The 25,541-nt window shown below is 48.3% G+C and overlaps 1 protein-coding gene and 1 pseudogene across 1 annotated transcript in view; one reads left to right on the top strand and one right to left on the bottom strand.

Moving 5' to 3' along the window:
• Positions 1–23,292, top strand: part of LOC147099502 (transportin-3-like) — a 111,439-nt gene extending 88,147 nt beyond the window's left edge. The window contains exon 24 of the mRNA XM_085969695.1: positions 20,887–23,292. The gene's annotated coding sequence lies outside the window, so the exon portion shown is untranslated. The remainder of the gene's footprint in view (positions 1–20,886) is intronic.
• LOC147099501 (testis-specific serine kinase substrate-like) overlaps positions 4,465–25,541 on the bottom strand; it is a 48,548-nt pseudogene continuing 27,471 nt past the window's right edge.

Genomic DNA, 25,541 nt, shown 5'->3' with positions numbered 1-25,541 from the left:
TTGGAATATTTCTCTGTGCTGGCTGATCCCCTGGGAAGTGTTTGTTGGAAGATAAGTTGACTGCAAGCTTGCGCCATTTGGCGGGCACTCAACATGGAACTGTCTGAAATCAGTAGAGGAATGTGGGGAATTTTCAATTTTGGGAACATTCTGGAAAGGTCATTAACGCAGAGGAAGTGAGGGGAGGGGGGGGGCAAGTGAGTGGGGGAGTGCACGTGACCCCTCCTAACCCTAACACCTCCAGAACTTTACACCACTGCCCGGCCCCCCAACCCAAACCTTCTAAAGCTTAAAGCAATCAAAATAATTAGCCCTCGAGTGTCTAAAACCGCTCGTGTTTTGGTTGTCCAAACTTCAATGATGGGATTGCCAGATTAGGCCCCAAATCCTCCGTGTGGGCCAAATTTGACCATCCCACCAGACATAGGGTCGCCAATTCTGATTGGCCGTATTCTTGGAGGTTTCACCACATGACCTCCCACCTCCTAAAGCCCTGCCCCAGTCAAGCAGCCTTCTTTCCCCATCTCTAATATTTTTCTAAGTAGTAAGAGTTGAAAGAAAATCTTTTTTGCACCCACATAGAGTGGCTCAGTGGGTAGTACCCTCGCCTCCGAGTCAGAAGGTTGTGGGTTCAAGTCTCGCTCCAGAGGCTTGAGCACAAGAATCTAGGCCGACACTCCCAGTGCGGTACTGAGGGAGTGCCGCACTATCGGAGGTGCCGTCTTTCGGATGAGATGCTAAGCCAAGTCTGCTCTCTCAGGTGGACATGAAAGATCCCAGGGCACTATTCAGAAGAAGAGCAGGGGAGTTCTCCCCGATGTCCTGGGGCCCATATTTACCCCTCAATCAACATCACTAAAAACAGATGATCTGGCCATTATCACATTGCTGTTTGTGGGATCTTGCTGTGCGCAAATTGGCTGCCACGTTTCCTGCATTACAACAGTGACTACACTTCAAAAAGCACTTCATTGGCTGTAAAGCGCTTTGGGACGTCCTGAAGTTATGAAAAGCGCTATAGAAATGCAAGACCTTTTTTCTTTTACGAGAATGGATAAGGAGTGATGACAAATAAAGACACGAGCTGTCTCCATGTTGTTAACAAGCTGTGCAAAAACAGCACGTGCAGGAATGTAGCACAGGGCCTTTAATGGTCTTTCTTTCTTTCTATGATTTTTTTTTTTCTCCTGGGTTTTTGCTTGCAGCAGTGACCTGGAGATCAATCCTTAATTCCTGGAGAAGCCAGGACAACCCAGGAGAGTTGGCGACCCTGACCAGACAGCTCTCAAATCTCACTTTGCCCCACGCGACCAACAATGCTCATTCCGGGCGAAGCACTTTGCAGACTTCAGCGTGAGCCATTTCCCCGCTTACCCCGCCCCCCCCCCCCCCATCCCCCCTCACCCCGTTGGAAAGTCCCTCCACTTCCCCACCAGCCTCCTGTCTCCCTGTCTGCACTCTGTGTACTATTCCTACCTCCGTGACCACGGAGCGAGGCGGAAGACCCAAAAGAAGCTTGGGATCGCGGCCTGGGATGCTGGTTACAGATAGAACTTGCGTTTCTACATTGGGGCGTCCTGAGGTCGTGAAAGGCAATGTGTTTTACAGCCAATGAAGTACTTTTGAAGTGTACTCACTGTTGTAATGTAGGAAACGCGGCAGCCAATCTGCCCACGACAAGGTGCAGTGGGTTTGAACATGAGCATTTTTCCCCCTGCGTCCTGAGTTTGAATCTAGCCCAGAACGTTCTGAACGGAACAGTCCTTTGTCTTGCTGTGTTAGCGTTCCACGTCAAGGAAGTTGGCGCAGTGGCAATCCAATTCTTAGTGGGTTTGACTGACAGCACCAAAGTGGCGCTGATCCAGCACAAAATGTGCTTTTTGAGATTGCACATTTAGTGCTAAGTTATGGCCGCTCTCTCGCCTCAGAGAGCCTTTAGGATGGCTACTGTGGGGACTGGAAAAGTGTCACAGTATTGCGGTCGGAGAAACCCTTCCCAGGTTGCAGCAGAGTACAAGGAGCTTTACTCCGCATCTAACCATTACTCGGAGAGACAGGAGACACTGGGATTGTTCTCCTTACAGCAGAGAAGGTTAAGGGGAAATTTAATAGAGGCGTTCAAAATCATGATGGCATTTTGATGGAGTAAATAAGGAGAAACTATTTCCAGTGGCAGGAGGACCAGTAACAGAGGACACAGATTTAAGAAAATTGGCAAAAGAACCAGAGGGGAGATGAGGAGAATTTGTTATACGCAGCGAGTTGTGATCTGGAATGCACTGCCTGAAAGGGCGGCGGAAGCAGATTCAATAGTGACTTTCAAAAGGGAATCTGATAAATACTTGAAAGGGAAAAATTTGTAGGATGATGGGAAAAGAGCAAGAGGGGAGCGGGACTAATTGGAGAGCTCTTTCAAAGAACCGGCACAGGCACGATGGGCCGAATGGCCTCCTCCTGTGCTGTACCATTCTATGATTCTATACCTGAGCTGCGAGTGCTTGTTGCTGATTACTGAGTGCTTACCGTGACAAATGTAACATTCCTCATTGGAAGTGGTCCCAGACTGTGACCAAAGGATGTAATTTGAACTCCACACTGTGGGAGGGATCGAACCTGTCTGTTAGCTAGAAGCAGAGATACCAGGTTGGAGGACGAGATATATCTAATTTTTCACACCTCAGTTATTGTAGATCTCGAGACACAGGATGTGAAGATAACACTTATCAGATATCTTGGTGCCAGTATGTGTGCTTTAATGTTGAAACACAACAGCTCGTGTTTTGTACCTTTTCCTTCCCCCCACCCCCCCCCCCCCCCCCCAGGATCTTGTTCAGAATCAAACATGCGAGGAACTGAAACGGTAAACTTAGATTTCCTGACGCCCATTAAAGGCAAGACTCACGGCATGAGCTGTGAATCAGAGACCCGCTAAAGCTCCGTTTAATATCTGGGTTCCTGGCCCAGCCCACGATGCTACATTGACAGGACCACCCAGTTTCCATCCAGTTGTATTGCAGGTTCAAGAAGACCCACGACCACCTTCTCAATCCAACTAGGGAGGGACAATAAATGCCGGCCTTACCGATGACCTTCATTACCTCTCCTTGCTCTGGAGTTGCTCATTGGCAAAATGGGTGACTGATGAGCTGGGGGACCGTAATCCCTCTTCTACTTGGGGTACTGTCACCCTACAGAAACTCACCCAATGGCCGCTCCTCAGGTTTGACTGCAGTGTGGGCACTCATTCGACCTTTGTTTTTTATTCTCCTCAGATAATGAATCAGTCCATGTCCAGGCTTGGGCTGATAAGTGGCAGGTAACATTCGCGCCACAGAAGTGCCAGGCAATGACTATCCCCAACAAGCGAGAGTCTAACCACTTCCCCTTGACATTCAACGGCATTACCATCGCCGAATCCCCCACCATCGACATCCTGGGGGTCACCATTAACCAGAAACTTAACTGGACCAGCCACATAAATACTGTGGCAACAAGAGCAGGTCAGAGGCTGGGTATTCTGCGACGAGTGTCTCACCTCCTGACTCCCCAAAGCCTTTCCACCATCTACAAGGCACAAGTAAGGAGTGTGATGGAATACTCTCCACTTGCCTGGATGAGTGCAGCTCCAACAACACTCAAGAAGCTCGACACCATCCAGGACAAAGCAGCCCGCTTGATTGGCACCCCATCCACCACCTTAAACATTCACTCCTTCCACCACCAGCGTACCGTGGCTAGTGTGTACCATCTACAAGATGCACTGCAGCAACTCCCAAACCCGCCACCTCTTCCACCTAGAAGGACAAGGGCAGCAGGCGCATGGGAGCACCACCACCTCCAAGTTCCCTTCCAAGCCACACACCATCCTGGCTTAGAAGTATATCGGCCGATCCTTCATCGTCACTGGGTCAAAATCCTGGAACTCCCTCCCTAACGACACTGTGGGAGCACCTTCACCACACGGACTGCAGCGGTTCAAGGCGGCGGCTCACCACCACCTTCTCAAGGGGCAATTAGGGGATGGGCAATAAATGCTGGCCTTGCCAGTGCTGCCCACATCCCACAAACGAATAAAAAAAAGAATTCACTCTCCGGTGTCGCTGGCAAAGCCGACATTTATTGCCCGGAAAAGGTGGTGGTGGGCCACCTTCTTGAACCTGGGATACAATTGAATGGCTCGCTAGGCCTCCTCTGCAAAATAGTGGCTGTGGGATCTTTTACGTCCGCCCGAGAGGGCAGACGGGGCCTCAGTTTAACATCTCAACCTCCGACAGGGCAGCGCTCCCTTAGCACTGGCACTGAGGTGCCAGCCTAGCTTTTGTGCTTGAGTGGGACTTGAACCCACAGCCTTTCTGACTCATTGGCAAGAGTGCTGCCCATTGAGTCACAGCCCGGGGATCGATTTGTCGACCTTTAGGGTATATCTCTGTTTCAAAGGGAGTGACGCAGAGCCGTGAGGGGGGAAGCAAGCTGTTTTTAATTTACATTTTAACGCAGGAAGCCCTCTTCAAGGCATTATCATTTTGTGCTTGCATTTCCCGCTGCACTCATTACAGACAAACGGATGATGACATCTGCGAATCCTTTCCATCAGTGGCCGCATAGCCTGATCCACAATTTGCTGTAGCATCTCCCCTTGCACTGATCTCTGATTAACGGAACTGCCAAAGAAACACAAACAGAGTTAAAGAAAACCAGTTAAACCACAGCCAAACAGGATTCTACCGAATACTGGGGTCGAGGTCATAGAAATTACAACACAGAAACAGGCCGTTCGGCCCAACCAGTCCCTGCTGGTTTATCCTGGGCAGGAACAGTAGTCCTAATCTCACGTGCCCACTCTGCTCACCTTCGATCGCTGAAGATATCTGAAGTCACTCTCGGGGAGATATCTGTACACTGACTGGTGTCTCTCAGTCCCGCTCTCTCAGGGAGATATCTGTACACTGACTGGTGTCTCTCAGTCCCTCTCTCTCTCAGGGAGATATCTGTACACTGACTGGGGTCTCTCAGTCCCGCTCTCTCAGGGAGATATCTGTACACTGACTGGGGTCTCTCAGTCCCTCACCCTCAGGGAGATATCTGTACACTGACTGGGGTCTCTCAGTCCCTCTCTCTCAGGGAGATATCTATACACTGACTGGGGTCTCTCAGCCTCCCTCTCGGGGAGATATCTGTACACTGACTGGTGTCTCTCAGTCTCTCTCTCAGGGAGATATCTGTACACTGACTGGGGTCTCAGACCCTCTCTCACCTGTACATTGGGCTCAGCTGTAATGGCCCTCTACTGCCAACACTCTCCAGGCTCAACCATGATGATTGGCTGGGGTGCCGGAAGACCGCAAGGGCCCGTGGATCCGGGCCCCAGTAAGAGTTGGCCTCTTCCTCAGACCAGGCAAGGAAAAATAAAAAAAATTATTCTCGGGATGTTGGCGTCGCTGGCAAGGCCAGCATTTATTGTCCGTCCCTAGTTGCCCCGAGAAGGTGGTGATGATGATAGGCCTTCTTCGTGAACCCCTGGTAGTTGGTTTGAAACAACTGAGTGGCTCGCTGGGCCACTTCAGAGGGCAGTTAAGAGTCAACCACGTTGGTGTGGGACTGGAGTCACATGTAGGCCCAGACCGGGTAAGGACGGCAGGTTTCCTTCCCTGAAGTGAACCAGTTGGGTTATTTCATGGTCAGTTGTTGAGAATGAACTGCAGTCATGACGCGGCCCATGTGTTGTTGCTGACTTTACTCAGCATCGCCCCAAATTCCAAGTTTATTATAAATGTTTTCTATTAATACATAAACTACGGTGTACACTCACTTGTACCACACACACGCTAAGAGAAGGATACGATGGATTACCGACAGTATTACTAACAGATGGGCTCTGACCGGCGCCCTCTACCGCGCATTGTACACCAGCTGTCACTCTCCAGGATTCTGAATCAGCTATATCCTTGGACTCTGTTTAACAATGTCACGAGTAACCATCCAAACTACATTCTGCAGATAATTCCCAATTACTGACCTGGGTGATCACAAATGTCACCTACAGGGTCATATGACATCTGAAATCGACTGTAAGTAATGTTAAAGTCCTCCTGTTCAAATCTCTCCATGGCCTCGTGGCTCCCTATCTCTGTAACCTCCTTCAGCCCTAGGACCGATGTTGCCCCTAATTTTTGTTTTGGGTGCGTGGTCTCTTTAACGGGCTGCGTGCGAAACTTCACATTTGGAAAGCTGGTCCCAGGTTGTGCGGGACCGACAGACAGCTGCATGGCCAGGCATGCTTCGAGAAAACATTGCCGAGGACCCTCCGAGATCTCTGCGTACCTCCAGCTCTGGCCTCTTGCGCATCCCCGATTTCCTCCGCCCCACCACTGGATGCCATGCCTTATAACATTCTAACAGGACTAGACAGACTAGATGCAGGAAGGATGTTCCCGATGGCCGGGGAGTCCAGAACCAGGGGTCACAAACTAAAGATAAGGGGTAAGCCATTTAGGACTGAGATGAGGAGGAATTTCTTCACCCAGAGAGTGGTGAACCTGTGGAATTCTCTACCACACAAGGCAGTAGAGGCCAATTCATTAAATATATTCAAGAAGGAGTTAGATATATTTCTTAAGGCTAAAGGGATCAAGGGATATGGGGAGAAAGCAGGGACAGGGCACTGAATTTGGATGATCAGCCATGATCGCATTGAATGGCGGAGCAGGCTCGAGGGGCCGAATGGCCTACTCCTGCTCCTATCTTCTATGTTTCTATGTCCAGGCCCTAAACTCTGGAATTCCTTCCCCACACCTCCCCGTCTCTCCGCCTCTCTCTCCTCCTTTAAGATGCTGCTTGGAGCAGACCACTTTCAGCAACCTCTCCGAATGTCTCCTTCTTTGGCTCGGTGTCAAATGTTGTCTTAAATACACTCCTGTGAAGCCCCTTGGGATATTTTACTACGTTAAAGGCGCTGGATAAATGCAAGACGTTGTTGAACGCTTTACGCACTCGTCAACCTTGTCTGCTGTTTTAACGGGTGTTCGCCCATGTATTTTAAACGGCCTTTGTTACAATAGTGGAGAGAGGGACGGGATACGAGTGCGCCAAGCGTTAATACGACACCATCGCTCACCGTCATTTCCAGCCTCTTAAAGGGGCATCTCTGCTCCACTCCCACTCTGACCTCTCCGTCCTCGGCCTATTACATTGTTCCAATGAAGCTCAGCGTAAGCTCGAGGAACAGCACCTCATCTTTCCATTAGGCACTTTACAGCCTTCTGGACTCAACATCGAGTTCAACAATTTCAGACCATAACCTCGGCCCCTATCTTTTTTTTCCATTTATTTTTATTTCCTCTCCCCCACATGGCAGCTGTCTTTCATTCTGCCAGTGCCATTTACACTTCATCTAGAGCCATCTTTTGTTTCTTAACTTGTCCCATTACCATCTCCTTTTGCCTTGCACCATCATCCCTTTTGTCTCTTAATCTCTCCTGCCTCCCAGCCTATCACAGACCTTCCCTTTGGTTCTTTCCTCCCCTCCCCACTCTCCCTGCCCCACACCTGCTTAAAAACCTGTTCCATCTCCAACTTTTTCCAGTTCTGACGAAGGGCCATCGACCTGAAACGTTAACTCTGTTTCTCTTTCCACAGATGCTGCCTGACCTGCTGAGTATTTCCAGCGTTTTCTGTTTTTATTTCAGATTTCCAGCATCCGCAGTATTTTGCCATTGTCTCATAAAGGGAGGTTGGTTGTCCATTATAGGATCGTTCCCAAAGCATGTAGTCTGGTGTCAGCCCTTTCCCATGGAAGTTGGAGGAGGCTTTTAGAAAAGAGAAGCAGGCACTATGAAGGGTGTCCGTGTGTAGATAAAGACACTGAAGACAGGAGTTGGTTCATAGGTATTTACTAAGCAAGTCTGGGGGGGGTTTCTAAAGGATATACACAATACACAGGCTTATATAGCCCAAGTGGCAATTACCGGCATTACGCACACCTGGGGCTCTTAAAGGCACATACACCACAATTCCTCCCCTTCTAGCTAACTAGTACATCATATTTTAAGTAATTATTAATTACATGTTATATGCAAAATAATATACATTGCTGTATTAATTAATTATAAGTTAGTCTCTCAGGAGGCTTCCTGACTCGGTCCGGATAACGCCTCGGGGGTGTAGTAGTTTCTGGTGGTGTAGTAGGTTCTTCTGGCAAGGCTGATTCGGCTTGAAGGCCAGTGTCGGGTTCATCGGGCTCCAGTATCACCGGATCGGAGGTAGATATGGGTATCTCTACTTCATCGTTAGATGTATAGAGTGGTGGTGTAGGTTGTCCCTTTTCGGATGACTTGATGATTTGGTCAGCATGGCGCCTTATTATGCTGTCTCCGATGTCCACGGTATACATCAGTGGTCCTAATCGTGTGCAGATAGTTCCAGGCTGCCATTTCTCGGTACGGTAGTCCCGGGCCAAAACCGGTTGGCCTATCTGGAAGGCCCTAGTTGGCCTTTCATTCATGCCCTGAAACTGCCGGTTCTCCACGTCCCTTCGGATGTTGGGCTTGACCAAATCCAGCCGGCATCTTAGGTTTCTATTGTAGAACATCATGGCGGGAGTTTGGTTAGTAACCATATGCGTTGCATTCCTATATGCAAATGAGAAGTTATCCACCTTGTGCTGAAGTTTTATGTCTTCATTACCCATGGCCTTGATGGCCTTCTTGAAGGTCTGGACAAACCTTTCAGCCAATCCATTGGTGGCGGGATGGTATGGGGCGGACGTGTAGTGCTTTACCCCATTGTTCTTTAAGAACTTTCTGAATTCTTCGGACACAAATTGCGGTCCATTATCAGAACATATCTGCTCCGGCAGCCCATTCCTGGCAAATATGGTCCTTAATACTGTGATGGTTTTTTCCGTGGTGGTGGAGGACATCTTTATTACCTCCGGCCACTTGGAGTGTGCATCAACTGCGATTAAGAACATTGAGTCCATAAATGGACCAGCAAAGTCGATGTGCACCCTTTGCCAGGGAGATGAGGGCCACTCCCATGGATGTAGAGGGGCCTGTGGCGGAGCATTTTGGACCTTCTGACATCCTAGGCAGCTCTTGGTCATGTCTTCGATGTCTCCATCGATACCTGGCCACCATACAAACGCCCTAACTAGGTTCTTCATTTTCACTCCACCCAGATGCCCCTCGTGAAGCTCCTTTAGCACTTTATCCTGGAGTTTGGGTGGAATCACCACTCTGGATCCACACATCAAGGTTCCTCGGCACACTGACAGCTGTTCTCTTCTTTGCGAGAATGCTGGCAACAGTGGTTCGCCATGTGCTGGCCATCCCTTCACTGTTAAATCGTAGACCCGTGAGAGAGTAGGGTCATTTTTTGTCTCCCTTTCAATGGCAGAATTTGTCACCGGTAGACATTCCACTATGGTAGAGTGGAATATCTCTACTGGGTCTACTGTAGGTGCCTCTTCTATCGTTGGCAACGGTAGGCGTGATAAACCGTCAGCATTCCCATGCTGTTTTGACCCTTTGTATTCAATGTTGTATTGGTGTGCCCCTAGAAAAAGGGACCACCTCTGTAGTCTTTGTGCCGTCATAATGGGGACACCTTTTTTAGGGTTGAATATGGAGATGAGGGGTTGCTGGTCAGTCAGCAAGGTAAATTTTTGTCCGTGTAGGTAATGGTTGAATTTCTTCACTCCCCATACCAGGCTGAGTGCTTCCCTGTCTATCTGGGCATAGTTACGCTCAGCTGAGTTCAACGAGCGTGACGCAAAAGCTATCGGCCGTTCCGAGCCATCAGGGAATCTATGGGACAATACCGCTCCTATGCCGTAAGGGGATGCATCGCACGCCAGTCTGATTGGTAGTGATGGGTTGTAATGAGCCAAAATTTTCTCGGATGTGATTAAGTCTTTACATTTATGGAAGGCACGTTTACAGTCTTCGTTCCATTTCCAAATCACTCCTGTCTGTAGAAGATCATTAAGAGGGTGTAGAATAGTTGATAAGTTCGGTAAAAATTTATGATAGTAATTTATTAATCCCAGAAATGACCTTAATTGTGAAACATTTTCAGGTGCTGGGGCTTTTATAACTGCTTCAATTTTTTCAGGTGACTTATGCAACCCTTCCTTATTAATTATGTGGCCACAATATGATATCTGATTTTGGAAAAATTCGCACTTGGGGCGATTTGCTCGTAGGCCCCGTTCTTTCAGCCTAGTGAGCACCTGCTCCAAATTGGCAAGGTGCTCGTTGTCATTTTCTCCTGTTATAAGGATGTCGTCTAGGTAGCATTGAGTCCCCGGAATCCCTTGCAGGACTTGCTCCATAGCTCTTTGCCAGATAGCTGGGGCTGATGCTATTCCAAAAACCAGTCGATTGTACTGGTACAGGCCTTTGTGTGTATTTATTGTGAGATACTTTTTAGAGGCCTCCTCAACCTCCATCTGTAGATATGCCTGTGCCAAGTCAATTTTTGTGAAACGTTTCCCTCCGGATAGTGAGGCGAAAATATCTTCTATCCTCGGAAGAGGATACTGTACCGTGTGAAGGACCGGGTTTACAGTCACCTTAAACTCCCCACAGATGCGAATTTTTTTCTGTTCCTCAGAGTTATTTTTCAATGTTTTTTTCATGACTGGAACGATGGGTGTTGCCCATTTGCTCCAATCTATTTTGGATAATACGCCTGCCTTTTCCAAATTCTTCAGCTCTGCCTCGACTGCCGGACGTATTGCGTATGGCACTGGTCTTGCCTTAAAAAAATTTTGGAATTGCTGTATCTTCCACTTTTATTGAGGCGGTGATGCCTTTCAAGGTTCCTAGTTTCTCTTGAAACACTTCTTTGGCGTTGGCCAAGATGTCTTTTAATCGTTCAGGTATGATGTCATCATTGTTTTTTTCCTTACTGGTCACCGTCAGTGCCTGAATGGAGTGCCAGTCTAAACGTATCTTCCTTATCCATTCATGTCCCAACAACGGTGGACCACCATCTTGTAGAATGTATAAATACAACTTTTGTATTTCTTTGCCGTTGTATACCACAGGCACCCTTATTTTTCCTTTGGGGTAGACTTTCTGCCCCGTATATGTTTTTAAGATAATGGATGTGTCTTTTAGAGGTATATGCGAAAATAGCCTCTCGTAATCGCGTCGATTTATTACGGTTAGAGCTGATCCTGTATCTAGCTCCATTTTAACTGGGGACCCTGCTATTGTGAGGGTAACCCAAATGGTTTGGTAATCCTCTTTGGCAAGTACATTATGTAATTTGAGACAGCTTAGTCTCTTGTTTCCGGAGTCGCTATCGCTATTCTGGTCTTCGGAGCTATTGTCCGTCATCATTTGTACCTTCCTGTACTTTTCTTCATTGATTTTTTGTTTTCTGTCAGTGGATTTATTTTGTCCAGATTGGCATACCCGTGCAATGTGTCCAATCTTACCACATTGCCTGCATGCTTTGCCCTTGAACCAGCAGTCCCTCTGGTTATGGGTGGATCTGCCGCAGCGATAACATCTTCCGAACTCCTGCGTCATTTTATGGGTGCCGAAGTCCTGTGTCTCTTGTTGTATCTCTGCAGCTCCTTTTGCTGCTGCTTCGTATGATACAGCCATACTGAAAGCTTTGTCCAATGTTAAATCTTTTTCAGAAAGCAGTCTTTTTTGTGTTCCTTCACTTAAGAGACCGCAAACAAATTTGTCTCGAAGATAATCCGATAGTCCTGCTCCGAATTGGCAGTACTTTGATAGCTTTCTTAATTCGGTTAGGTAATCAGCGTTACTTTCATTCTTGTGTTGATTTCTCTTGAAGAACTTGAATCGTTCCGCTATCAGCAGCGGTGTTGGGTATCAACAATTTCTTTAAAAGTCTTGTCCTTTGGTTTGGCTGGAGTGATTAAATTTCGTAACAGCCCGTATGTCTTCGCGCCCATTAAGTTCAGAAGTACTGAAGCTTTTTTTTCATCTGTTATTCCATTTGCAGAGCAATAAACCTCTACTCTTTCCACGTATGTGGTCCAATCTTCTATTTCGCCATCAAAAGCCTCAATATTACCAGATTTAGGCATTTCAGAAAAGATATGGCGCTTCCCGCGCGGTTTTTTTTTTTCTGTCTGTAGCAACGATATGGCGCTTCCCGCGCTTTCCCGCCGCTGCTACTGATAACAACGCTGTTTTACTGTGGTTTCCGTCTATTTACTGTTGGAGACTCGTTCCCGACGGAGGTCTAAACGCTGACCTGCTTGCCGCGCCGGCCGTCTCTCGAGTGCAACCTCCCAGTCCGTTATTGCTTGCCTCCGATTTCGCTGCCTGTCTCAGCTGTAGAGCCCGCCGCTGGAGCTCCAGCCTGACGCCCAGGAAGGATTAGCGCAGTACCCGTCACCAGCTTAGCCAGCTGGTGAAACCACAGTTTCTCTTACTTCCTTGAGTCTTCTGGATGCTGGAGGAATCGATGTCCTTGAGGTGCTGCCGAATTGCAGGTAAGTCCGTTTCCACTTCGTCGCCACTGTAGTGTCCGTGTGTAGATAAAGACACTGAAGACAGGAGTTGGTTCATAGGTATTTACTAAGCAAGTCTGGTGGGGGGGTTTCTAAAGGATATACACAATACACAGGCTTATATAGCCCAAGTGGCAATTACCGGCATTACGCACACCTGGGGCTCTTAAAGGCACATACACCACAATTGCTCTTAAAGGCACATACACCACAAAGGGGCCATGTTTATTTGCAAATAATTCTGGTTGACTGACCTTAAGTATCCTTGGTCAATACTCTGTTGGCTTTTCCTAATTTCTAGAAGCATCTGGATGATTTCGATCAATGGCTTGATGTGGCCGAGATTGTGGACATTCTCCTGGATTTGATCAAAGGTTGAAAACATCCTCTTTGAGCTAATATCAGGGAGAGATGAAAAGGGGAAACGAGCCTCCCATCAGAGAGTTATCACAGGCGGGGACAGAAGTAAACTATTGCAGAAGTCACTAATTTTCTCAACCTTGCGCTGATTTGTGCTCGTGTGCAGTTGGCCACTTACTGATACCTAGCCAAGTGATTCTTCACCATGGGACATCCGTGGCTCAGTGGGTAGCGCCCTCGCCTCTGAGTCAGAAGGTTGTGGGTTCAAAGTCCCACTCCAGAGACTCGAGCACAAAAATCTAGGCTGACACTCCAGTGCAGTACTGAGGGAGTGCTGCACTGTCTGAGGTGCCGTCTTTCAGATGAGACGTTAAACCGAGGCCCCGTCTGCCCTCTCAGGTGGACGTAAAAGATCCCACAGCCACTATTCGAAGAAGAGTAGGGGAGTTCTGTCCTGGGCCAATATTTATTCCTCAATCCACATCACAAAAACTGATTATCTGGTTATTATCACATTGCTGTATTGTGGGATCTTGCTGTGTGAAAATTGGCTGCCGTGTTTCCTACATTACAGCAGTGACTACACTTCATTGGCTGTAAAGTGCTTTGGGGCGTCCGGTGGTCGTGAAAGGCGCTATAGAAATATAAGTCTTTATTTTTTCTTCAGCAGACTATTTAGCCATGTAGGGCATCACAGTCGAGCCGGAAGCTCTTCTCGTCCAACATCCACACAAGTGAACTTTCCGGCAGGAGTCAGTGGATAGGAGTGGAAACCCTGACTATTTCCCTTTCCCCTCCCTCGCCCCAGGTACTGAGGCCAATGTTGGTTGCCACCAGCACAACCCCAGCTCAGACCCGCTAACAGCACAGGCCAGGAATCAAAGCTGGAAGCTTCCTGGGCAGTATAACTCAGTAATACGACAGCCACTCAGCTCAGTAGTTCAGTAGCCGATGTTCTTACAAATGTGTATCAGGCGTGGCTCAGTTGGTAACACCCTTGCCTCTGAGTCAGAAGGTTGTGGGTTCAAAGTCCCCACTCCAGAGACTTGAGCACAATAATCTGGGCTGACACTCCAGTGCAGTGCTGAGGGAGCGCTGCACTGTCTGAGGTGCCGTCTTTCGGATGAGACGTTAAACCGAGGCCCCGTCTGCCCTCTCAGGTGGATGTAAAAGATCCCATGGCACTATTTTGAAGAAGAGCAGGGGAGTTCGCCAATATTTATCCCTCAATCAAAATCACTAAAACAGATTATCTGGTCATTATCACATTGCTGTTTGTGGGAGCTTGCTGTGCGCAAATTGCTGCCACATTTCCTACATAACAACAGTGACTACACTTCAAACGTACTTCGTTGGCTGTAAAGCGCTATGGGATGTCCAATGGTTGTGAAAGGCGCTATATAAATGCAAGTCTTTTTTTCAAATGTGATGAGTTACATAGAATTTTTTTGGGCTGGTTCGGCCCAACTGGTCTGTGCCGGTGTTGATACTCCACACAAGCCTGGGTTAGATACACAGTAAAGCAACTTCTACACTGTCCCTTAAGCACTCCCAGCTCAGGTACAGCACGGGTTAGATACACAATAAAGCTCCCTCTATACTGTCTCATCAGGTACAACGTTGGTTAGATGCAGAGTAAAGCTCCCTTTGCTCTGCCCCCAGAAATGTACCTTCACTCCATTGATCATACAATCCAAAGTGACATTTCCATTTAACTCACTAGCCATCTGAGTGTTATTTTATCTTGAAATATGGACAGTTTAAAATATACCTGAACAGGAGTTAAACGCAACCAGTATAGATCGAGACAAGATGGAATCACCTGTACTTATAAGGCCTGTAGAAATACATAGGGGGGAAAATTTGGTTGAGAGGGTTCTAACGGGGCGCAAAGCAACTAGCACCCGGGCGCGGCGATGTTTGCGCCGCTCGCGAAATTGTCAACATTTTGCGACAGCACTAAACACTACCGCCACGATCTCCTGCGCCGGCAGATTGTGACGTCAGTCGAGTGCACAACGCCCCGTTAGCACCCCGGACCGGATATTGATAGGCGTCCCCTGCCTTACCGCCTGCCGCTAGCAACGACAGGTTGGCGGGAGCATTTTACAGTCAGGAAGGGACGGGAGAGCGCTATTTAAAGGCGGCCGCTTCCTGCCTTTTTTTTGTCAGCGACATTTTTGCACCATGCATTCTGAGAGAGAGAGAGAAACTTCTGGAGAGATTCAACGCGCTGTGAAGGAGTTTTGGGTACTGAGCAGCACTTTGCAGGTTCATTTTGATTTGACCTTCCTTTAATCGATTTAGAAGAGACTGTGGGGGCTGCACTCTGAGCTCTTTCCCTGGGCCTCTCCAAGGCTGCAATGAGCAGGGTGTGGATGGAGAGCAAGATCGACCCTCCCCTTTAAGAACTGGCCGGCGCCAGTGTGTCTGTGTTCCATTGCTGACTGACATTGTTATGTTCATAAATAACTAGACGTTTTCATTATGAACAGCTAGCTTAGAGCTAGTCATTTATTCAGCCATCTGGACTACTGTACAGGCATCCATCTTGACTACTGCCTTGTGGGTAGCCTAGTGCATTGTGGGTAGTCCCACTCTTATATACATACAGCTCCTACATACAGCAACATACAGCTCCACCTAGTGTACCATTCTAGAATGACAGGTTACCGATCATTACATCCCCCTTTGAGGTTAAACAAAATCAATATCAATCAACTTTCAAGAAAAACGATAAAGATGATATCAGTAACACTTTTGTTAGTGCTCTATAAACATAAACATTTTCACAACAGGCAACACATTTTCAAAGCTTTACTTTACTCAAAGATTAAGTCTATCAGGCTTTTTTACTTCACGTGTGGATCTTCTCAGCACGGGTAAGTCTGATGTGTTTTCATGAGAGCCTGTATGTGTGTTTGTGTTAGATTGTTCTGGTGGTGATTGACAAGATTCAGTTGCGGCATTGTCATCGATTTGCTCTTGGATAGTTTCTTGTGTTTTTAGGAGGGAATGGCGGTTCCTCCTGAGAATCTGTCCTTCCTCAGTTCTAACAGTGTATGACCTTGGTCCTACTTCCTCAAGAACTGTAGCTTTCCTGTTCCATGCATCTGGATCCTCAATCCTGACAATATCATCCCTTGTCAATGGTTTCAGAGTTTTGGATGACTTGTCATAGTATGATTTCTGTTTCAGCTTTAACAGTTGAAGTCTCTGTCTCAGTTCCTTACTCTGCTTTTCTTTTGCACAGCAGGGTAGCGTGGTGCGCAACTTGCGACCCATTAGGAGTTCAGCAGGTGAAGAACCAGAGTCTAAAGGTGAGGCTCGGTAGCTCAGCAGGGCAAGATAAGGATCAGACTTGCTTTCTGTCGCTTTCTTCAATAGCTGTTTGAGAACTTGAACACCTTTCTCTGCCTTACCATTCGACTGAGCATACAAAGGGCTGGATGTGATGTATTGAAAGTCATAATGTGCTGCAAACTGTTGCCACTCCTTACAGTTGAAGCACGGACCATTGTCGCTAACGGCAATCCTGGGAATTCCATGTCTGGCGAAGATGGATTTAGCATGCATTATGACACTGCTTGCTGTGGTGCTTGACAGCAGCACCATCTCAGGATAGTTAGAATAGTAGTCAATCACTATTAGATATTCTTTACCATTCAAATGAAAAAGGTCCATACCAACCTTTTGCCATGGTGCTGTTGGTAAGTCAGCTACTATAACTGGTTCCTTTGCTTGTTTGTTTTGGTGTTTCTGACATGTCTCACATTTGCCTATCATGTTCTCAATGTCCTTATTTATGCCAGGCCAATAAACAGTGTCTCTTGCTCTCCTTTTGCACTTTTCAATTCTGAGGTGTCCCTCATGAATCCTTTTGAGCATGTCTTGACGTAGAGCCTGTGGAATGACTATTCTGTTCTGTTTTAGCAATAGTCCACTTGCGACACTCAACTCTGACCTGATGTGAAAGTACTTTGGACAGGAACCTTTTGGCCAACCATGGTGAATGTTCTCTATTACTGTTTGTAACACTGTATCTTTTACTGTTTCTTCCGCTATTTGCTTTGATTTTGTGTCTGACACGGGCAGCGTAGCAGTGACCATACTCACATGAACATCCACGTCTTCCTCAGTAGAGCTCACATGACTCATTGTGGGTGCTCGGGATAGTGCATCTGCTAACACTATGTGTTTGCCTGGTGTGTAGATCAGTTCAAAGTCATATCTTTGCAGCTTCATCATGAGTCGTTGAATCCTTGGAGACATCTCATTCAGATTTTCTTTTACGATGGCAACCAGTGGGCAGTGGTCTGTCTCAACTGTGAAGGTGGGAAGTTCATATATGTAGCCATGGAACTTTTCTAGTCCAACTACCAAGCCTAGACATTCCTTTTCAATCTGGGCGTATCGACACTCAGAATCAGTCATAGGTCTGGAGGCATAGGCAACAGCTTTCAATCTTCACCCTCTGCTTGTAGCAAGACCGTGCCTAGGCCATCTTTTGATGCATCCGTTGACACTTTGATTCTCTTTGTTGGGTCAAAGAAGGTGAGTACAGGTGTGGTTGTCAGCACTGTTTTGAGATTCATCCACTCTTGTTCATGTCTTTCTGTCCATGCGAACTCATTTGTTTTGTGTAGCAGGTCTCGCAGATAGGCTGTCTTGGCTGACAAGTTAGGAATGAACTTTCCAATGAAGTTTATCATCCCCATGATGCGTAGCACTCCTTTTTTGTCAGTGGGTCGGGGCATGTTGAGTATGGCGTTTACTTTTTCCATATCTGGCTCTATTCCTTTACCAGATAGATTATCTCCTAGGAAAGTGACTTCCTGGACGCCAAACTGACACTTGGCTTTGTTGAGCTTCAGTCCATTCCTGAGGGCTGCACATTTTCTGTATCCTTTTTGATATTGTCACATGACACCATTCCTACAGAAAATGTCTCACTTAAATCAGTGTCCTCAATCACATTAACTCGTTGCCCTTTCTTAGTTTTTACTTTTGAAAAGCATTGTTTGGCAAAGTGATTCTTTCCATGACATTTTGTGCACATTTTTCTAAACGCTGGGCATTGTCGTGACTGGTGTTTGTAACCACAGCGTGTACAATTAAAAATTCCTTCCTCCGATTGCTTTTCATTTCTGTTCTGCCCACGTTTCTTTCCTTTGTAGGACACAGCACTGACAGCAGCACTATCACTTACTACAATCGCATTATTATTCATTTCACTGAAAGTCTTCGCGTGCTTTTGAGCTAGCTCACTGGCTTGGCATATTTTCACAGCACTTTCCAATGTTAGTTCGGTTTCTCTCAACAGACGTTCCCTGACCTTTTTATCATGAATACCAAACACAATCTGGTCACGAATCATGGATGATTTCATTTCAGTGAAATTACATGTCTGTGCTTTCAGTTTTAGATCGGTCACAAAGCTATCAAAAGTCTCATTTTGCTGCTGTGTCCGTGAACAGAACACGTATCTCTCATAGGTCTCGTTCTTTTTGGGAGAACAATGTGTATCAAATTTCTTTAGCACATCGTCCAGTTTTTTTCTGTCCTGCTCTTGATCAAATACAAACGTATTAAATACCTCTATCGCCTGCGGGCCTGCAACCGTGAGCAGCAACGCTATTTTCCTTGCGTCTGGCATCGTACCGAATCCGATGGCAGCAATGTAGAGTTCGAATTGTTGTTTGAAAGTCCGCCAATTGCAGTCGACATTCCCCGTGAGTTTCAAACCCTCCGGTGGCTTCAAATGCTCCATGTCGCATTTCACAATATTCAGCAGATTTTACCAATCCTGGTACCATGTTATGTTCATAAATAACTAGGCATTTTCATTATGAACAGCCAGCTTAGAGCTAGTCATTTATTCAGCCATCTGGACTACTGTACAGGCATCCATCTTGACTACTGCCTTGTGGGTAGCCTAGTGCATCGTGGGTAGTCCCACTCTTATATACATACAGCTCCTACATACAGCTCCACCTAGTGTACCATTCTAGAATGACAGGTTACTGATCATTACAGACATCACATGAGCTTTGCCAACGCTCTGAGGTAACGCCTCGCTCCTCGGCCTTTGCGCCTTAAGAGAGGTGTGTAGTGCCTGATTTAGCGCTCAAATCACCTCCAGGGGCTGTAGAGGCCAAGTTTGCAGTCGGAGGCGATAATTAGTGCCAGGCACTAAACTTTGCGCCCGGCCAATAATTGCGCCCCAAATGAAGCAATACCGAATTTCTCCCCCATAGAATTACATAGCACTTACAGCCAGAAACAAGCCTTTGGGCCCAACTGATCTATGCCGGTGTTTACGCTTCTCCTCCCACTCTATTCCTTTCTCCCTCATGTACTTATCTAGCTTCTCCTTAACTCCATCAGGTGAAAGTGGGAATGGGTTATTCTGAGCTCTCTGAACCCGCCCAACAAAAAGAGTTTGAAAAATCAGTTGAAGAAGCTAGTGAGGCTCAGTTAAAAGTGACTCATGAAGTCGTCATGGTAATCTTTGAAGATGCACAGCCAGATGGAGAAGTGAGCATTTCTGCAGTGTGTACCCTCTACAAGATGCACTGCAGCAACTCGCCAAGGCTTCTTTGGCAGCAACTCTCAAATCCATGACCTCTTCCACCTAGAAGGACAAGGGCAGCAGGCGCATGGGAACACCACCACCTCCAGGTTCCCCTCCAATCACACATCATCCTGACTTAGAAGTATATCGGCCGATCCTTCATCGTCGCTGGGTCAAAATCCTGGAACTCCCTCCCTAACAGCACTGTGGGAGCACCTTCACCACACGGACTGCAGCGGTTCAAGAAGGCGGCTCACCACCACCTTCTCAAGGGGCAATTAGGGATGGGCAATAAATGCTGGCCTTGCCAGCGACGCCCACATCCCATATATAAAATTTTTTAACAACTTGCATTTATAAAGCGTCTTTAACGTAGTCAAACACCTCAAGGTGTTTCACAGGAGCGATCATCAGACAAAATTTGACACCGAGCCACACGAGGAACTATTAGGGCAGGTGACCAAAGGCGCTCAAGGCTGAGATCGCTAGCTTTCTGTTGGGTAAGAGTAGCAAGGAAGGTGGAGCAAAGTAAATGGAGGTGAGGTGAGGATCAGCCATGATCTCATTGAATGGCGGAGCAGGCCCGAGGGGCTGAATGGCCGACTCCTGCTCCTATCTTCTATGTTTCTATGAATGGCCTCCTGTTCCTATGGCCTTTGGACCAGGTGCCACTACGGTGTCCCCCACAGTCCAATTCACGGCCGGCACTGACTGTCTATGTAGTGTGCATGGCGAAGGGCCATTTGGCTGATCAACCAGAAACAACTGTAGCTCACGGGAACTGGGAACAGTTTTCCAGAATAAGTCAATACACATTTCACAGGGTAGATGCTGAGAGGTTGTTTCCCCCTGGCTGGAGTGTCTAGAACTAGGGGGCATAGTCTCAGGATAAGGGGTCGGCCATTTAAGACTGAGACGAGGAGGAATTTCTTCACTCAGAGGGTTGTGAGTCTTTGGAATTCTCTGCCCCAGAGGGCTGTGAATGCTGAGTCGTTGAGTATATTCAAGGCTGAGATCGATAGATTTTTGGACTCTAGGGGAATCGAAGGATATGGAGATCGGGCGGGAAAGTGGAGTGGAGGTCGATGATCAGCCATGATCTTATTGAATGGTGGAGCAGGCTCGAGGGGCCATATGGCCTACTCCTCCTATTTCTTATTCTTATGTTATTAATACAAGACCGCTTTCAGAACATGAGGGGGGGAGGGGGGAAAGAAAAAAAGAACAAAGAAACTCACTGTTGTGTATGTCCCTTTAAGGGAATAACTGGTCTCAGACTGCAGTACCGGCAGTGACCATCCCTGTATAAAAGGCCCTGGCAGGCTTCTGTAGTTTCAGTTTTCAGATTGTCTCCATTCAGTAAAGACTTGTTAAACCAACTCCTGCATTCCGTGTCTCCATTAACACACGGATTTAATACTCACGTATTAACGATACTGTCTATCTCCATTTTCAGATCCTGGAGCATGTGTGTCGTGCTATGGTGCTCCCTTTGAGTCCGCTCCCACTGCTGGGTAAGCGCTTCGAATTTGCCGTTGAACTGGCTCAGCATCCTCAGCTTGTCCCGCTGGTGGACAGTTTTGCTTTGATACTTGTCGACGACATTTTCCAGGCTCTCTCTGCGCACAAACACGGACACACGGATTGTTATCCCGAAGGAAACCTTTTGTAAGGGCTGCCTGAGCGGCAACAGAATCTCTGATACAGCGATTCCGTTCTTAACCGCCACCGGCGCACCGCGGCTGCAGTGTGTACCATCTACAAGATGCACTGCAGCGACTCGCCAAGGCTCCTTCGGCAGCACCTCCCAAACCCGTGACCTCTACCACCTAGAAGGACAAGGGCAGCAGGCGCATGGGAACACCACCACCTCCAAGTTCCCCTCCGAGTCATACAACATCCTGACTTGGAAATATATCGGCCGTTCCTTCATCGTCGCTGGGTCAAAGTCCTGGAACTCCCTCCCCAACAGCGCTGTGGGCGCACCTTCACCACACGGACTGCAACGGTTCAAGAAGGCGGCTCACCACCACCTTCTCAAGGGGCAATTAGGGATGGCCAATAAATGCTGGCCTTGCCAGCGATGCCCACATCCCATGAACGAATACATTTTAGAAAATAAAACAACAGTTCTCCACCTTCAAAACATTAGCTTGCTACCCTTCGCCATGCCCCAAAATACCAGCCAGTCTCTTAATAGGAACAGGAGGAGGCAATTCAGCCCCTCAGGCCTGCTCCGCCATTTAATTAGATCACGGCTAATTTGTACCTCGACACCATTTACAGGAAACTTTTTTTTATCCGGCACCGACGGGACCGATGTGGTGCCGGTTCATCAAAAATTCCGGATAACTGAAAGCTATAGTAAAAGATACGGAGAACTGACAGCTCCGTATAAAGCAACAAACCCTGTTGCTTAGCAACAAGTGCAGAACAATGGCCACAAGTTCCAAGCATCTCTGTAGCTTAGCAACAGCTGCAGCCACACCCTTGCACAGCAACAGATCGAGGAAGGCAAGTACAATATGAAGTAAAACTTACCTGAACCCACTCCTGAATTTTGCCGGTTAACCGAGATTTCCGGTTATTTAGGTGCCGGTAAATCGAAGGTTTCCTGTACCCGCCTTTGCTCCATATCCCTCGATACCCTTACCTAACAAAAATCCACCGATCTCACTCTTGAACACTCCAATTGTCCCCCAGCATCCACGGCCTTTCGGGGAGAGAGTTCCAAATGTCTACCACCCTTTGAAGTGCTTCCTGAATTCCCTCCTACATGGCCTTGCTGTCATTTAATGGCATCTTTCTAGACAGCAACTCGGCAAAGTATGGAGATTTCAAACGTGCTGTAGTTAATCAACAGGGATGTCAGGGAACTGGCTGGAGCTTTATCATCTGGACAGGAGTTTGACACAACAATGATGCCTGGGTCACTCTACAGAAGTGTTAAAATGGATCCCAATTTCAAGAAAATCATTTTTTTAAGGAGTAGATTTCAAAACTGTGCTGCCAGCAGGAATCATCGACAGGCCTTCCTCACATACCCTCAACCACAGGCCTCGCTCAAATACCCTCCAACACAGGCCCCCTCACATCCCCTCAAACACAGGCCCCCTCACATACCCTCAAACACAGGCCTCGCTCAAATACCCTCCAACACAGGCCCCCTCACATCCCCTCAAACACAGGCCCCCTCACATACCCTCAAACACAGGCCCCCTCACATACCCTCAAACACAGGCCTCGCTCAAATACCCTCCAACACAGGCCCCCTCACATCCCCTCAAACACAGGACCCCTCACATACCCTCAAACACAGGCCTCGCTCAAATACACTCAAACACAGGCCCCCTCACATACCCTCAAACACAGGCCTCGCTCAAATACCCTCCAACACAGGCCCCTTCACATCCCCCCAAACACAGGACCCCTCACATACCCTCAAACACAGGCCTCACTCAAATACCCTCAAACACAGGCCCCCTCACATACCCTCAAACACAGGCCCCCTGACATACCCTCAAACACAGGCCATCTCACATACCCTCAAACACAGGCCTTCCTCACATACCCTCAAACACAGGCCTCGCTCAAATACCCTCCAACACAGGCCTTGTGTGATGAAATATTCCATTCACCACTGCCTGTGACTGAGATCGGTTTCAGTGTCATTTCCCTTCCCCCAGACCTCATTGCATTGTGTACTGGAATGTGCTGGAATGTGCTGTGTGTAGGGCTCCGCCCATACCTGGCCCCGTTTGTAAGCTAGCTTCAGTCTGGCCTCAGTCTCCAGAAGGAAGACATATCTCTCTCTTACGTGTTACCTTCTAAGTTAATAAAAGCCTTGTTTTTGTTCTGCTAACTTCGAGTCTCGGAATTATTGAGGCACATCAATTTTATTAACTTATTTTTCAACACTATGGATCAACTCCTGAAACCCGAACGTTTGGATTTGGATCAACATGCTCCGGACGCATCAGCACGCTTCGGACACTGGTTTGAGTGTATGGAATTCTTCCTGGACAATTCCGCAGCCGTCAAAGACGCTACGGACGCTGCGAGGATGAGACTCGGAATTCTGCGGAATTGGGTAAGCCACCGGGTTTACCCCCTCATCCAAGATGCCGAGACGTACCTGGCCGCCTGCGACATCTTAAAGGCGCATTACCAGCAGCCTACGAATGAGGTGTATGCTAGGCACCTGCTCGCTACCCGCGCACAGCGACCTGGGGAATCGGTGGAGGAGTTCCTAAGCACCCTGAAAATGCTTGGCAAAGACTGCAAGTGCCGAGATGTAAAAGCCGCAGTGTACACTGACGAGCTTGTTCGCGATGCCTTCATCACAGGCCTCAGCTCCACTTACATCCGGCAAAGACTGCTGGAAAAAACGGGGTTGGACCTGAAACAGGCTGCGGACACCGCGCGATCCCTGGATGTGGCCCAGAGAAACTCGGACGCCTACTCTTCAGCCCGCGCCGTCCACGCCGCCACGCGTGCACCGAGGGCGCCGCCATCTTGGAAGGCATCTTCCCCGCCCGACAGCCCGACACCGGCTGGGCCCCGCTCTCCCCCCAGAAGCCCTACGACAGCCGCGACGCGTCAGGGACCCAACTGCTACTTCTGCGGGCAGCCAAAGCACACCAGAAACCTGTGCCCGGCGAAAGGCACCACCTGCTTTAAGTGCGGTAAGAAGGGGCACTTCGGGAAGGTGTGCAGAGGGAACCCCGCCGGAAAACCAACCGCCGGAAAACCCGCCACCGCCGCGTGTGCGCCGTGGGAGCAGCCATCTTGGACGCCATCTTGCCCGACCTCGTGGGGTCCGCCATCTTGTGAGCAGACAGCGTGGACGCCATCTTGTATCGATCAGGGCCCTACAGTGGCATCGGTCACAGTGGACCAGACCAGGCCGCACCCGCTATCCAGATCAATGGTGGACATCGAGGTAAACGGGTGCCGGGTTAAATGCTTAATTGACAGTGGAAGCACGGAGAGCTTTATCCACCCAGAACTGGCACAACAACTCTCCCTAAAGGTGGTCCCTACTCAGGGTACCATCTCTATGGCTGATAAAACCCAGACATCGACCATTCTGGGTTACTGCACGGTACAATTGTGCGTTAACGGAACTGTATATGATAATTTTAAAGTATTAATCATGAAGAACCTATGTGCGAGCATGATCTTGGGCCTGGATTTCCAGTGCAACCACCAAAGCATCACGCTCAAGTACGGTGGGTCCCAGCCACCCCTCACAGTGTGCGGTCTGGCTACCCTGAAGGTAAAGCCGCCTTCGCTATTCGCGAACCTTACCCCTAACTGCCGGCCAATAGCGACCAAAAGCAGGAGGTACAGCTGGGAGGACAGGCGGTTTATCGCGACCGAGGTAGACAGGCTCCTGAAAGAGCGCATTATTGAGCGCAGCAACAGCCCGTGGCGCGCCCAAGTGGTAGTGGTAAGGGGTAGCGAGAAGAAATGGATGGTGATCGACTATAGTCAAACGATCAACAGGTACACCCTACTAGACGCCTACCCGCTACCCCGCATATCAGAAATGGTGAACCAAATCGCCCAATACCGGGTGTTCTCCACCATCGACCTCAAGTCAGCGTACCACCAGCTCCCTATCAGACCAGAGGACCGCCCGTACACCGCCTTCGAGGCGAACGGACGCCTCTACCAATTCCTCAGAGTCCCCTTTGGGGTGACGAATGGGGTCTCGGTCTTCCAGAGGGAGATGGACCGCATGGTCGATGACCACCACTTGCAGGCAACCTTCCCCTACCTCGACAACGTCACCATCTGTGGTCACAACCAGCAGGATCACGACTCGAACCTCGAGAGGTTCCTGAAAACCGCACAAAAACTCAACCTCACCTACAACGAGGACAAGTGCGTTTACAACACCACGCGCCTCTGCATACTAGGCAGCGTGGTGGAGAATGGGGAAATCGGGCCAGACCCCGACCGATTGCGCCCCCTACAGGAGCTGCCCCTGCCCAACACTCCCAAAGCCCTGAAAAGGTGCCTGGGGTTATTTTCTTATTATTCCCAATGGGTCCCCAACTACTCCGACAAAGCCCGCCCCCTCTTGAAAGCATCCTCTTTCCCGCT

Source organism: Somniosus microcephalus, chromosome 28, assembly GCF_052327205.1.
Source record: "Somniosus microcephalus isolate GS21.2 chromosome 28, FLI_Smic_1.0, whole genome shotgun sequence".
Lineage (NCBI taxonomy): Eukaryota > Metazoa > Chordata > Chondrichthyes > Squaliformes > Somniosidae > Somniosus > Somniosus microcephalus.
Note: the sequence above shows the minus strand (reverse complement) of the source record. Positions and strands in the feature narration are given on the sequence as shown.